Below are 13037 nucleotides of genomic sequence, written 5' to 3' on the forward strand. Positions count from 1 at the left end.
CTATTAAAAAAATAATTTCTCTTGTTTTTCCTTTTTATTTATTTCTCAGAGACTGCATGCAGTTATATTTAGGGTCACTAACTTGTTCACAAATTCCCAGTTTTATAACTTAAAGTCCCAACTCCCGGGACACCACTTGGTAGTTTTTACCATTACGCTGTTTTATCTTTTTGCAGCAGGACCACGGGTAGTACCTACAGATACCTTTGTGAAAATCAGGAAAAGAGGTATCCATTTACTTTCAACATATTTTCTTATGTAAACTGTCTTAAATCCTTAATGGAATAACATGGGATAAGAGAAATATAAATACACCCCCAACCCAGGGACTGAACGCTCATCTCTTATGTCTCCTACAGTGGCAGGCAGGTTCTTTACCACTAGGACCATCTGGGAAGCCCAGAGTGGGGCTTTAAGGATATGCATTTCTAACAAGTTCCCAGGTGAAGCTAATGAGGCTGGTCAAGGGATCACACTTTGACAAGCAGTGCATTGCCCGTACACCACTGCCACCTCTAAGAACAATCAGCTCTGTCATAGCTCAGGATGAAGACTGTTCATGCTGGCAGCATGGTCCACCCACGAAGGGACACGTAAGCCTGGCAGCCCACTGAGGGCTGTTTACGCAGAGTGTTCTGGAGTCCTGGGTACCCAGAAGACAGCCTAGAAGAAGAGACACAGGTTCTAGGTGCTCACTCTGGACAAGGCGCAGCTAGTCGAAGCCTAAAACGGGGCCGTCTGAAGTTAATGGCTCAGGACGGGTGTCAAGAATTGTGAAGGGTTGGATTTCGCCCCACTTGGCGAACAAACAAATTAGCCTGCCAGCTTCTGCTGGCAGAAAACACCCGACTCCTGGGTCACAGAACAGAGAGAATTTATTACTCACAGTGATAGCAGTAGCCATGGTAACATCATTGCACCGGTTCCCTGAGCCCTAATTCTGGCAGGGTGACACGCTGAGGGCCAGGTGTTGTCTGATTACACAGTGGGATGAGTTTCTGAGACCAACACCGAGATTAGGATGCTCTGATTTTATACAGATCCGCAGACACTGGGTCTCGCTGGAGTCCTGATCTTTATTATCTCGGACGGTAAACCTATCTACCCCTAAGGGAGGCGGTCTCTGTCTTCCAAGGCTGCCTGCTATGCAAAACCTCCCTGAAAAGACAGTCCAGGGAGAATCAGCAGTGAATGCCTTTGCTCCCAAGACCAGCCGTGCGGAAACTCGAGAGACCAACAGAGAACTGTCTCCTCACAACAGGGCCCGGCTGCCAGGACGAAGGGTGACCCCGACTGGAAACGAGGATGAGGACATGAGCCGGGGAGGCAGCGGAGGGAGAGTTTCTGAGGCAGAAGACTCAGTGAGTTGAAAGGCTGTGAGGAGGCAGCCGGGGGAACTCAGAAGGAGTCCATTAGGAGATGAGGTCAGGGAGGAAATGAGGAAGAAGGGGGACCGATCATGGCGCAGCCTTGTGGCCACAGCAAGGACCCCACCCTTTATCCTGAGCGAAAGGAGAGCTGACTGCCGAGTCCTGAAGGGATGAGTGGCATGGCGCCACGTGTTTTGAGAGGGTCACTCTCGGCACCATGTGGAGGAACAACCTGAAGACAGGCCAGGGCCAAAGCAGGGAGACCAGCTAGGAAACTCCAGGAGAGAGTCCGTGAGAGATGATGGTGGCCCAGACCATCATCTGCGAGGTGCAGAGAGGGTGCAAGTCATTTGACTCTAGGCATATTTTGAAAGGCGGATTCTCTGGTAGCTCAGATGGTGAAGGATCTGCTTGCAATGCAGGAGACATGGGTTCGATCCCTAGGTTGGGAAGACCACACCCACCTCCCACCCAGAAGAGGAAATGGCAACCCACTCCAGTCTTTTTGCCTGGGAAATCCCATGGACAGAGGAGCCTGGCGGGCTACAGTGCATGGGGTCACAAAGAGTTGGCAACGACTGAGCGACTGACACACACTTTCATATTTTTGAAAGTAGAGCTAGCATGACAGACTGGAAATGGGCTATGATGGGGCGGGGGGCCCCAAAACAAAAGCTTTACAAGGATAGGTTTGGGGCTACTGTGGTTGAAATGCTGTTGTTAGCTGAGATGTGGATAACTTTGGGAGATACTAGGATTCTAGGGTTATTTCCAAGAAAGAAGATCAGAAATTCAATGTCAGACACATTACGTTCAAGATGCTTATTAGGCATTCATGTAGAGACAGCAAGTGAACAGGCTGAAGGTGAGGGGCCAGATCCAGGCTAAGAAAACAGATGTGGGAGTTGTTAGTTTACAGATGGAATTTAAAAGTATGAGAAGCTCACCAAGAGAATGAGTCCAGATAGAAAGAAAGGAGACTGAGGCAGGGCTTGTGAAGGAGTAGGGGGAAAGCGCTTAGCATCCTGGAAACCAAGAGAACAAAGTGCTCCAGGGAGGAGGGACTGAGCAACTGTGCCAAGTGATGCTGGTATGGTACTGGCATAAAAACAGAAATATAGACCCATGTAACAAGACAGAAAGCCCAGAGATACACCCATGCTCCTATGGGCACCTCATCTTTGACAAAAGAGGCAAGAATATACTGTGAAGAAAAGACAGTCTCTTTAATAAGTAGTGCTGGGAAAACTGGACGGCTATGTGTAAAAGAATGAAATTAGAACACTTCCTAACACCACACACAAAAATAAACTCAAAGTGGATTAAAGACCTAAATGTAAGACCAGAAACTATAAAACGCTCACAGGGAAAACGTAGACAAAACACTCTTTTACATAAATCACAGCAAGATCCTCTATGACCCACCTCCTGCAGTAATGGAAATAAATGAAAAAAATAAACAAATGAGACCTAATTAAACTTAAAAGCTTTTGCACAGCAAAGGAAACCATAAACAAGGTGAAAAGACAACCCTCAGAATGGGAGAAAGTAACTGCAAATGAAGCAACTGACAAAGGATTAATCTCCAAAATAAAGCAGCTCTTGCAGCTCAATCAGAAAAACAAACAAGAAAATCAAACAATGGGAGGAAGACCTAAAGAGACACTTCTCCAAAGAAGGCATGCAGATGGCTAATAATCACCTGAAAAAAATATTCATCATTGCTTATTATAAGAGAAATGAAAATCAAAACTACAATGAGATATATATCACCTCACAACAGTCAGAATGGCCATGATCAAAAAAAAATCTACAAACAATAAATGCTGGACAGGATGTGGAGAAAAGGGAGCCCTCCTGCACTGTTGGTGGGAATGTAAATTGATACACCCATTATGGAGAACAGTATGGAGATTTCTTTAAAAAATATATTAGGAATAAAACTACCATATGACCCAGAAATCCCACTACTGGGCAAAAAACCTGGGAAAACCACAATTCTAAAGGACACCCCAATGTTCACTGCAGCCTTATTTACAATAAGCAGGACATAGGATAACCTAGATGTCCATCAACAGACGAATGGATAAAAAAGTTATGGAACATATATACAATGGAATATTACTCAGCCATAAAAAGGAACAAATCTGAGTCAGTTCCAGTGAGGTGGATGAATCTAGAGCCTGTGATACAAAGTGAAGTAAGTCAGAAAAACAAATATCATATATTAATGCGTATATATGGAATCTAGGAAAATGATACTGATGAACCTATCTGTAGGGAGTAGTAGAGATGCAGACGTAGAGAACAGATTAATGGACATAGCGGGGGAAGGAGAAGGTGGAATGAATTGAGAGAGTAGCCTTGAAATACATACATTAACATATGTAAAATAGATAGCCAGTGGAAATCTGCTGTATGATGCAGGGAGCTCAACCCTGTGCTCTGTGACAACCTAGAGGAGTGGGATGGGGTTGGGGGTAGGAGGGAGGTTCATATGTAGGTTCAGATGTCCCCAACCCAGAGAGAGGGGACGTATGTATCTATGGCTGATTCCTGTTGATGTATGGCAGAAACCAATACAACATTGTAAAGCAATTATCCTCCAATTAAAAATAAATAAATTAAAAAATTTTTAAACTAAATAAAAGATGACAGAATAAAAAATGTTAGTGCTAACACCACTATCATTTGTCCATTTCTCTTAATGAAGGAAGTCAGCAACCCCATAACATACATAATCAAAGAATTTAAGTTGAGTGGGATGGGAGGGGGGAGGCAGACTGTGAAGGAGGGGATATATACATGATTATGACTTATTTGCATAGTCATATGGCAGAAACAAGCACAACATTGTAAAGAAATTATCCTCCAATTCAAAAATAAAATATACTTTTAAATGTAAAAAAAAAGAATGTAAGTCATTAGCGGGGTAGGTAATATTGTGATTCCAATTCTTTTCAAATGTATATATGAATCGATTTTTAGACGTGTGTTTTCCCTCTGTTTTTTACTGGTACTCAACCCACTTTTTTTTTTCCAATACAAGATTTGCTTTTCAAATGTATTAGATTTTCTGTTTGTAAATACAAGGGCCTTTCTCTCTCAGATGCCAAAATCATTTCTGGAAAGGAGAGGCCAAGGTCTCCGTTCAGCCCTTCTCCTGCATGCAAGAGAATCCGTAAGGCATATGCATTGAGCACTACCATGGAATAACCAGCTGCCTTTGGGCTGGTAGATCAGTTCTGTTCAGTTCAGTTCAGTTGCTCAGTCGTATCCAATTCTTTGCAACCCCATGAATCGCAGCACGCCAGGCCTCCCTGTCCATCACCAACTCCCGGAGTTCACTCAGACTCACGTCCGTCCATCGAGTCAGCGACGCCATCCAGCCATCTCATCCTCTGTCATCCCCTTCTCCTCCTGCCCCCAATCCCTCCCAGCATCAGGGTCTTTTCCAATGAGTCAACTCTTCTCATGAGGTGGTCAAAGTATTGGAGTTTCAGCCTCAGCATCAGTCCTTCCAATGAACACCCAGGACTGGTCTCCTTTAGGATGGACTGGTTGGATCTCCTTGCAGTCCAAGGGACTCGCAAGAGTCTTCTCCAATACCACAGTTCAAAAGCATCAATTCTTCAGCACTCTCCTCTCCCAAAATAGCAAGATCATATTTCAAAAAAGTTCTGCATGTGTGTTCTTACCTCTATACATTCTCTCAAGGGTCACAGTGACAAATGCGAGTCCTAATCCTCAGAATAAGCTTCCTTCTTTCAGGTACAGAGTCACTGGGCTCTGGAAACCTGATGGAACATCTCATATAAGCAACTGGAACCAGATCCAGCACACACTAAGTCCACAATAAACAGACATTTTCCTTGTCAGTAATGTCCTTCGTGGAATGTGTAAATTAGGAGAAATGGGTAAGTGCTTATAAGAACCTTTCCATCATTTGAAATAAACTTTGCAGAAAGCAAGAAGATGGATCCTGGGGTATCAAAAGAGGAATAATGAGGATCAAAGACTTCAATTTCTTTCTGACTTGTCTCAACTCTTAAGTAAGGGAACCATCTTTCCATGATGTCTTCATGTAGAAATGAATCCTACATAAATTCTGAAATCCCAAGTGTTGGCAATATTTATAGATTATTTACTGTTCTCATTATCGCTACTCTCAGCTTGTTCACATACAGGGGGCGGAAATCAGGGGAAAACAAACAAGTAAATACCCAACAGCCAGAGCCTCTGAAATAGAGAAATCTGAAGAGACTCCCCTCTCATTGTACCCGTAGTTATCATTTTCTTCTGAATGAATCAGTTCTGTTTCCAGGATCCTTGACAAGCTGCTTTTGCTAATGATTGACAAAAGAAGTGTCTAATTATAAAAAAATTGCATTTTGCAGTTTCCAAGGGCTTGGTGGATTCTGCGTTTTAGATATATGTCAGAGAAAATGTAATTTGTGTAAGGTGCAAATAACTAGATTTAAGTCTAGAGATGAGATGTAACATATATACACACGTTTTCGGTATGTGGTACATCATTTGGCTACAGCACAAATAGCCAAGCATCGGATTTTTGTCTTCTGAAGAAGTAATAGGTTGGCGATAAAGGGGTATTCTTGGAGATTTATGGTTTTATTCTGGGACTTTCACATGCTCTGCATCAAAATGCAACATTTATAAACAACTCACACTGTGAGAAACTATTTAAAATTCATCTTTCCTTGAGGACCCAAAGCTTTCTTTTAGCCAACTCAAATTCATTAAAATGTTCTATTGCCTTCCCTGGTGCATTAATAATGATTCTTAATTTAATGCATAGATTTTAAATACATTACACTTCATTTCATAAACATTCAATGACAAGTAGAATGACAGGCTTGAAAATCCACAGTTTAGGGTCATCCTTCATGTGTTCTTAACTGCATCCTGACTCAGTTTAGGAGGTGGCTTTAAAGTGTTGCTGGGGACATTCCAGAACTGCAGTAATGATGAACATTGACATACGTGGAGAGCAAGCCAGGCTGGTAACTGGGGCTGCCACCCTCTTTTCTCCAATTGCCAGTTTTTAAGTATAGATGATTTGCACATTTTAAAGGATAGTTGCTAAAGTACTTATTTATTATTTACTTAGTTCCCTAGGCTTCACTGGTGGCTCAGAAGATAAAGAATCTGCTTATAATGTAGTAGACATGAGTTCGATCCCTGGCTGGGGAAGATCCCCTGGAGAAGGAAATGGCAACCCACTCCAGTACTCTTGCCTGGGAAATCTCATGCCCAGAGGAGCACGGCAGGCTATGGTCCATGGTGTCACAAAGAGTCGGACATGACTAAACCACTCACCACACACATTGGCTGGTAAATTAGAGGAAGTAAGCAAGTCTGCTCAGTCTCAGTTCCATAGTATAAAAATGCAGACTTAGTTCAGAGGTTGTATTGTGAAGAATACAGGCGACAACATATTAACACCAAGTACCAAATCTTATGATTGACCAGAAAATGGACTCATATACTTCTAAGTTTTTTGAAGCAACTTCTCAAATTCCGCCTGCCAGAAAGTATTAAGAAAACAAGGCACATATTAGGGAATGCAATTCAAAATAGCTTCTAGTATGCTGAGCTGGATGATTCACAAGCTGGAATCAAGACTGCCGTGAGAAATACCAACAACCCCAGATACACAGATGATACCAACTCTAATGGCAGAAAGTGAACAGGAAATAAAGAGCCTCTTGATGAGGGTAAAAGAGGAGAGTGAAAAAGCTAATTTGAAACTCAACATTAAAGACATTAACATCATGGTTTCCCATCCCAACACTTCATGGCAAATAGATGGGGGAAAATTGGAAACAGTAACAGATTTTATTTTCCTGGGCTCCAAAATCACTGCAGACAGTGACTGCAGCCATGAAATTAAAAGAAGTTTGCTCCTTGGAAGGAAAGCTATGACAAACCTAGACAGCACGTTAAAAAGCACTTTGCTGACAAAAGTCCATATATTCAAAGCTATGGTTTTCTCAGCAGTTAATGTATGGATATGAGAGTTTGACCATAAAAACCATAAAGTTAGACTATAAAGAAGGCTGAGCACTAAAGAGTTGATGCTTTTGAACTGCAGTGCTGGAGAGAACTCTTGAGAGTCCCTTGGATGGCAAAGAGATCAAACCAGTCAATCCTAAAGGAACTCAATCCTGAATATTCATTGCAAGGACTGATGCTGAAGCTGAAGCACCAATACTTTGGTCACCTGATATGAATAGTCAACTCCTTAGAACAGACCCTTATGCTAGGAAAGATTGAAGGCAAAAGGAGAGGGGGGCGGCAGAGGATGAGATGGTTAGATAGTATCACCATCTCAATGGACACAAATTTGAGCCAACTCCTAGAGACAGTGGAGGACAGAGGAACCTGGCATGCTGCGTCCATGGGGTCACAGAGAGTTGGACACAACTTAGCAACTGAATGACAACAACAACAACATAATATCTATGGTTCGTGTGACTCCATTTTATAAAAAATTTAATTGCAACAACTGTACATGCTGCTGTTTAATCGCTAAGTTGTGTCTGATTCTTTTGTGACCCGATGGACCAGTAGGCTGCCAGGCTCCTCTGTCCATAGGATTTCCAAGGCAAGAATACTGGAGTAGGTTGCTATTTCCTTCTCCAGGGTATCTTTCCAGTCCAAGGATCAAACCTGTGTCTCCTACACCGGCAGGTGGATTCTTTACCACTGAGCCATCAGGGAAGCCTAACAGTATATGATTTGTTACAAATGATTGACTTTATCTTATATATACATCACTACCTACTTTAAAAATTTTTAGAGGGAAAGTAAAACAGTAGAAAGTAGCTTTGAAGACAGTAAGAATACTCTTCATAATACTTTTAAAAGTCATAAATCAAAAGGTGTAATACCTAGCTTCCATAGTGTGAGGTTTACGATTGTACAACCTGAAATGTAGAAAACAGATTTCTTTTTCTTTGAGTACTCTGATCTCTACAATATAAGAGACTTAACCTCTTGCTCTTTGAGAAAGAAGGGATTATTTTACTGTTTTGTTAAAAAAAAAAACCAATAATATGCTTTGCTTACAAAGCAAGAATTTGTTTGCATGGAATATTAATAAAAAGGATACAACTGTATTTATTTTTTTCTAGAGCTCGTTCTTTGCTTCATTTTATGTTCTTATCTGTTTGTTTTCTTTCATCTAACTTACATTATCTTCCTGTGTTTCATTTGTCTGTATAAAATGCCCTGACTTCTTCCTGGAACAAGACGACTCCAAACAAATGTCCTGTGAGCAAAGAGGAACGTAAGATAAACATGACATTTCACTTTAATGGAATCTGCAAACAGGCTTAATCTGACATGTATCACTTTAAGTCATTCATGGACTTCTGAGAATCCTCCTGAATAGAATGTCTGAATATAAAAAGTAGTTACTATAACTGGCTGAATATTGGTCCCCAAAGATATCAGATCCTGATCCCTGGGGCCTGTAAATATTACCTTTTATGGGAAAAGAATCTTGGGATGGGAAGATTATCTTAGACGCTCCAGGTGAGCTCTAAATGAAATATCACAAATATTCTTTTAAGAGCGAAAGAGGGAGATCTGACAGAAGAGAAGGCAACGGGACCACAAAGGTAGAGACTGAAGAGATGTGACCAGTGGTTGGAGGAGGCAAGGAAGAAGTATTTCTGAGAGCATCCAGAAAGATCGAAGCCTTGCTGACGTCCTAATTCTGCTCGAGTGATGGTAATTTTGGACTTCAAGCCTCCAGAACTGTGAGAGAATACATTTCTGTTGTTTTAAGCCACTATATTTGTAGTACTTTGTTACTGAAGGAAAGTTACATGGCTAAAAATAGCCTGGAGTTAAAACTCCCCTCCAGGTCCCCCCCACCATTCTGTGCAAAACAAAGAAGAAAAAAATGGACATTAAGGTTGATTATGCCCAGCTCCCAGCCAGTCCAGCCTCTGGCCAATATCCAGAATTCCTTGCCCCGACCATTTAAGACAAAACTACTCCGAACGACCTTGGAGAAGAACAGGCCGCCTTAAGACAGTAGCTTTCCACATATATGCCTATATATACTGACTCTTTTCTTGGGTTAGTGCAGCAGCTCACTAATCTGACTGCTGCCCCTTCTCGCCCCATTAAAGGTGACCTGTTTCTGTGAAGTGCTGGTCTCGTTCTTTTTCCGAACCTCGCCTTCTCTAACTCCCTTACCCTACAGTTACAGCAATCATAGGACACTAACACAATCATTAATCTGAATACATACAAGTATTAAGTGAAATTTTTCCTTGTAACATTCAAGACATTGGGAAAGACAAAAAGTTAATTTCTAGAGTAATGAAATATGAAAGGTGGTTCCAAAAGGAACCTTCTTTAAAGGACTGCCAAATATTTCAGGAAAATGCTACATTCCAAAATAAATTCTCTCTAATATATCAACTTTATTAAAGCAAAATTCTCTAGTACCAGGAAAACAACGGGCAACATAGCCTCTTGTGGGCCTCTCACGGCACACAGTTCTCCAGCCTCTCCTCGTGGAGTTGTTCCTAACCCCACTTCTGTGTTTTTCCTTCTGCCAACTTCCCAGAATGTCTTCCTGTTCTGTTGGAAGTAATCTGTTCTTCTACAAAGTCAAAGAACCTAACAGCAGCATTTCACTTCTAAGACCCACTACTGCATTTATGGAGATTTGTGTGTAAATGAAGTCCATAGCATCTGTAGTATAAAGTGTGTGCTGAGTCGCTTCAGTCCTGTCCTACTCTTTGCAACCCCATGGACTGGAAGCCCCCAGGCTCCTCTGTCCATGGGATTCTCCAGGCAAGAATACTGGAGCGGGTTGCCAGACCCTCTTCCAGGAAGAGGTACTATAAAGTACCTGAGGACATCTCAATAGCACTGACCACTTAATCACATTCATGTTTGCTTTTCTCTAGATCAAAGGGCAGAAAGAGGAGCAATCCCCTCTCTAGATAAATCTAAAATAAACAGTGCTAAGGTTAGAAGCTTGCGTTTAGGAAACTACAGGACTCTCTTAGAATCTAAGAGGCAATTATTTAGCCAGAGAAATGTACCAAATAGAAAGAAGATCTCTTTAATATAAACCATAAACATTTTGTGAAATGTTTCATTTTCAAAGAACTTACTATGTCTGCTGCTTAACTGACCAAAAAAAAAAAAAAAGTCTGAAAATGGAGAACTTAATGTACTGGGAAGATGAGAATTTAAGGGGCAAATATCATCCACCAGATTGTAAAACTATAAAGTTGAAAGTCATCCTTGACAGCCAATCCAAGTTACCATTGTTTCCTTCCCAAGTCACCCGCCATCCTTCACAGCCAATCCAAGTTACCGTTTTTTTTCTTCCCAAGTATTTCTTAACTCTATTCACTTTTGTCCCCCTGGCTGACCATCACCCTATTCCAGTCTCCCTAGGAGGGCTTCACATGAAGGGGGAAAGTGGCAGAGGGGGCCAAAGAAAGTACGAGCAGGTAGGGACTTAAGTTTTAGTTCTCTTCTGAAAGTGGTAGGCTTTGTGTGGGGAGTGGGCCTTTACAGCATCCACTCTGCAATATTATATACTTGTTGTTACAAGGAATTTACATATCTGGCTTGTTTCCTTTCTGGAGAATGGGAAGGACCAGACTACCTAGCTCATGGAACTGCTGTGAAGCAGTGAGTCAACCCATGTAAAGCACAAAGAGCAGAAACAGGGACACTGAGCAAACTCTGCTGGTTTGACTATCACCTGCTGGGCTGGGAGCTTTCTTCAGGCTCTCACTGGCGACCCACTCCAGTATTCTTGTCTGGGAAAACCCATGGATGGAGGAGCCTGGTAGGCCACAGTCCATGGGGTTGCAGAGAGTTGGACACAATGAGCGACTTCACTTCACTACTTTACTAGGCTGGGAGCTTCCTTCAGGCTCTCACTACACTGCGGTCCTCTTCTTATCATTTAGATGGTTGCAATTTTTCTGTTTAGTTATCAAATAACTCTCAAGTTAATGTCCGTCTCTTCCTCTACTATAAATTTCACAAAACAGGGATCCAGGCCATGTTTGTTCCTCCTAGCACAGTGCTTGGCAAAGGAAAGCACTGAAGTGTTTGTTAAGTAAATCTCACAAGTAAAGCAAACCAGTAACACCAGTGGGTCCAATCTGATGAATGTTTCCACTCTGCTGTAGTTTTTCTCTCCAACCTCACTGAATAACGGATTCACTTGAGAAGCTTTCAAATATATCCATGCCCAGGCCCCAGAGATTCCAGTTTGCTGGATCTGGATTGGGCCAGGGCCTGTATTTAAAACTGCAAATCTCATTGGCAAAGCAGGTTGGAAAGCTCCAGCTGTTCCTACCTGCTTCAGTTTAGGAGTGAAGGCCTCCAACCTGATCTCAACTTTTGAATTAGACTAAGGAGCTCCCCAGGGGCTTCCCAGGAGACACAGTGGTAAAGAATCTGCCAGCCAGTGCAAGAGACACAAGACACAAAGGTTTGATCCCTGAGCTGGGAAATTTCCCCTGGAAGAGGACATGGCAACCCACTCCAGTATCTTGCCTGGAAAATTCCATGGACAGTGGAGCCTGGTGGGCTACAGTTCATGGGGTTGCAAAGGGTCCAACAGGACTGAGCACACAGCACACATAGAAAAATTCCCCACCCTTGGTTACATTCTCCTTTCCTATTTAGATAGACAGTGGAGGAAAAATACTGGAAGCAGCAGCTTTATGGACAAGATCTTGGCTGATGGAAAGAATGAGGATGGTTCGTGCTGTTCAGACCATTGTAAGCCTGGCAGCCAAACCTGTTGGGTGACTCCAGACCCAGCATCTGCCAAGTCGCTCTCATGTAGGAGGACACTTAAGCCCCTAAAAAGGGAGCACATAGGGCCATGAACCTCTTCGTTTTTTAAACTTTTTAAACGGGGCTCTTATTTTATTTAAAAGCCTCCATAGAATTTCCCGTGGAAGAAAGGTGGTGATGATTGTTCTAAAGCCCAAAAAAAGCTGAACTCGCATTCATTCATTCTCGGCATTGCTCCCAAGAGAGACTCTATAGAGTCAGACTCCAGTCTCCTGCTCCACATTCGTCCACCTCTGCTTCTTTACATATACCATTTACTTCCATTCTGGCACGATTCCATCGGGATTCCCTAACCCTTCTCTGCTGCGACCTCAAGACACCAGGCTGCCCTCGGTGAAGCCCTCTCGGGCTCCTGGAGCCAGTGACCCCCGGAGCTCGAAGGCCCCGCGCGCCAAGGGAGGCAGAGGTCGCCCCCCGACCGAAGGAAACCGGGACTCTCGCGTCGAGCTGCGAAAATCAGCGGGCGGGTAACGCACTCCCCGGTCTCGGAAGGCAGGTCCCCGCGCTGCAAACCCCTCGCGTGTCCGGGAGACCCGGGGTCTCCGCGGAGCTAGCACCTCGGCGCGCGCTGCGCTCAGCCCGGGATTAGGGAGGTGCAGGACGCGAGCCCACCGTGCACTGCAGGAGTCGTCACGGCCCCTCCCTACTCGCGGCGGGAAGAAGGGGACGAAAGACGTTCTCCGGACCCTGCCCAACAGGTCCTGCGGGTGCCCGCGGGGTGTAGGAAGCGCGAGCGCGACTGGCTGGGGAAGAAGTCGAGCAATCCGGGGGCGCGTTTCCTGTCGAGGGGCC

General features: G+C 43.4%; 1 protein-coding gene across 3 annotated transcripts in view; it reads right to left on the reverse strand.

Annotated features, from left to right (window-relative positions):
• The window catches only part of TPD52L1 (tumor protein D52-like 1), a 91922-nt gene that overhangs the window by 78401 nt on the left and 484 nt on the right, over positions 1-13037 (reverse strand). The gene's annotated exons all lie outside the window — the stretch shown is intronic.

This window comes from Bison bison, unplaced genomic scaffold, assembly GCF_000754665.1.
Source record: "Bison bison bison isolate TAMUID 2011002044 unplaced genomic scaffold, Bison_UMD1.0 scf7180017864473, whole genome shotgun sequence".
Taxonomy (NCBI): domain Eukaryota; kingdom Metazoa; phylum Chordata; class Mammalia; order Artiodactyla; family Bovidae; genus Bison; species Bison bison.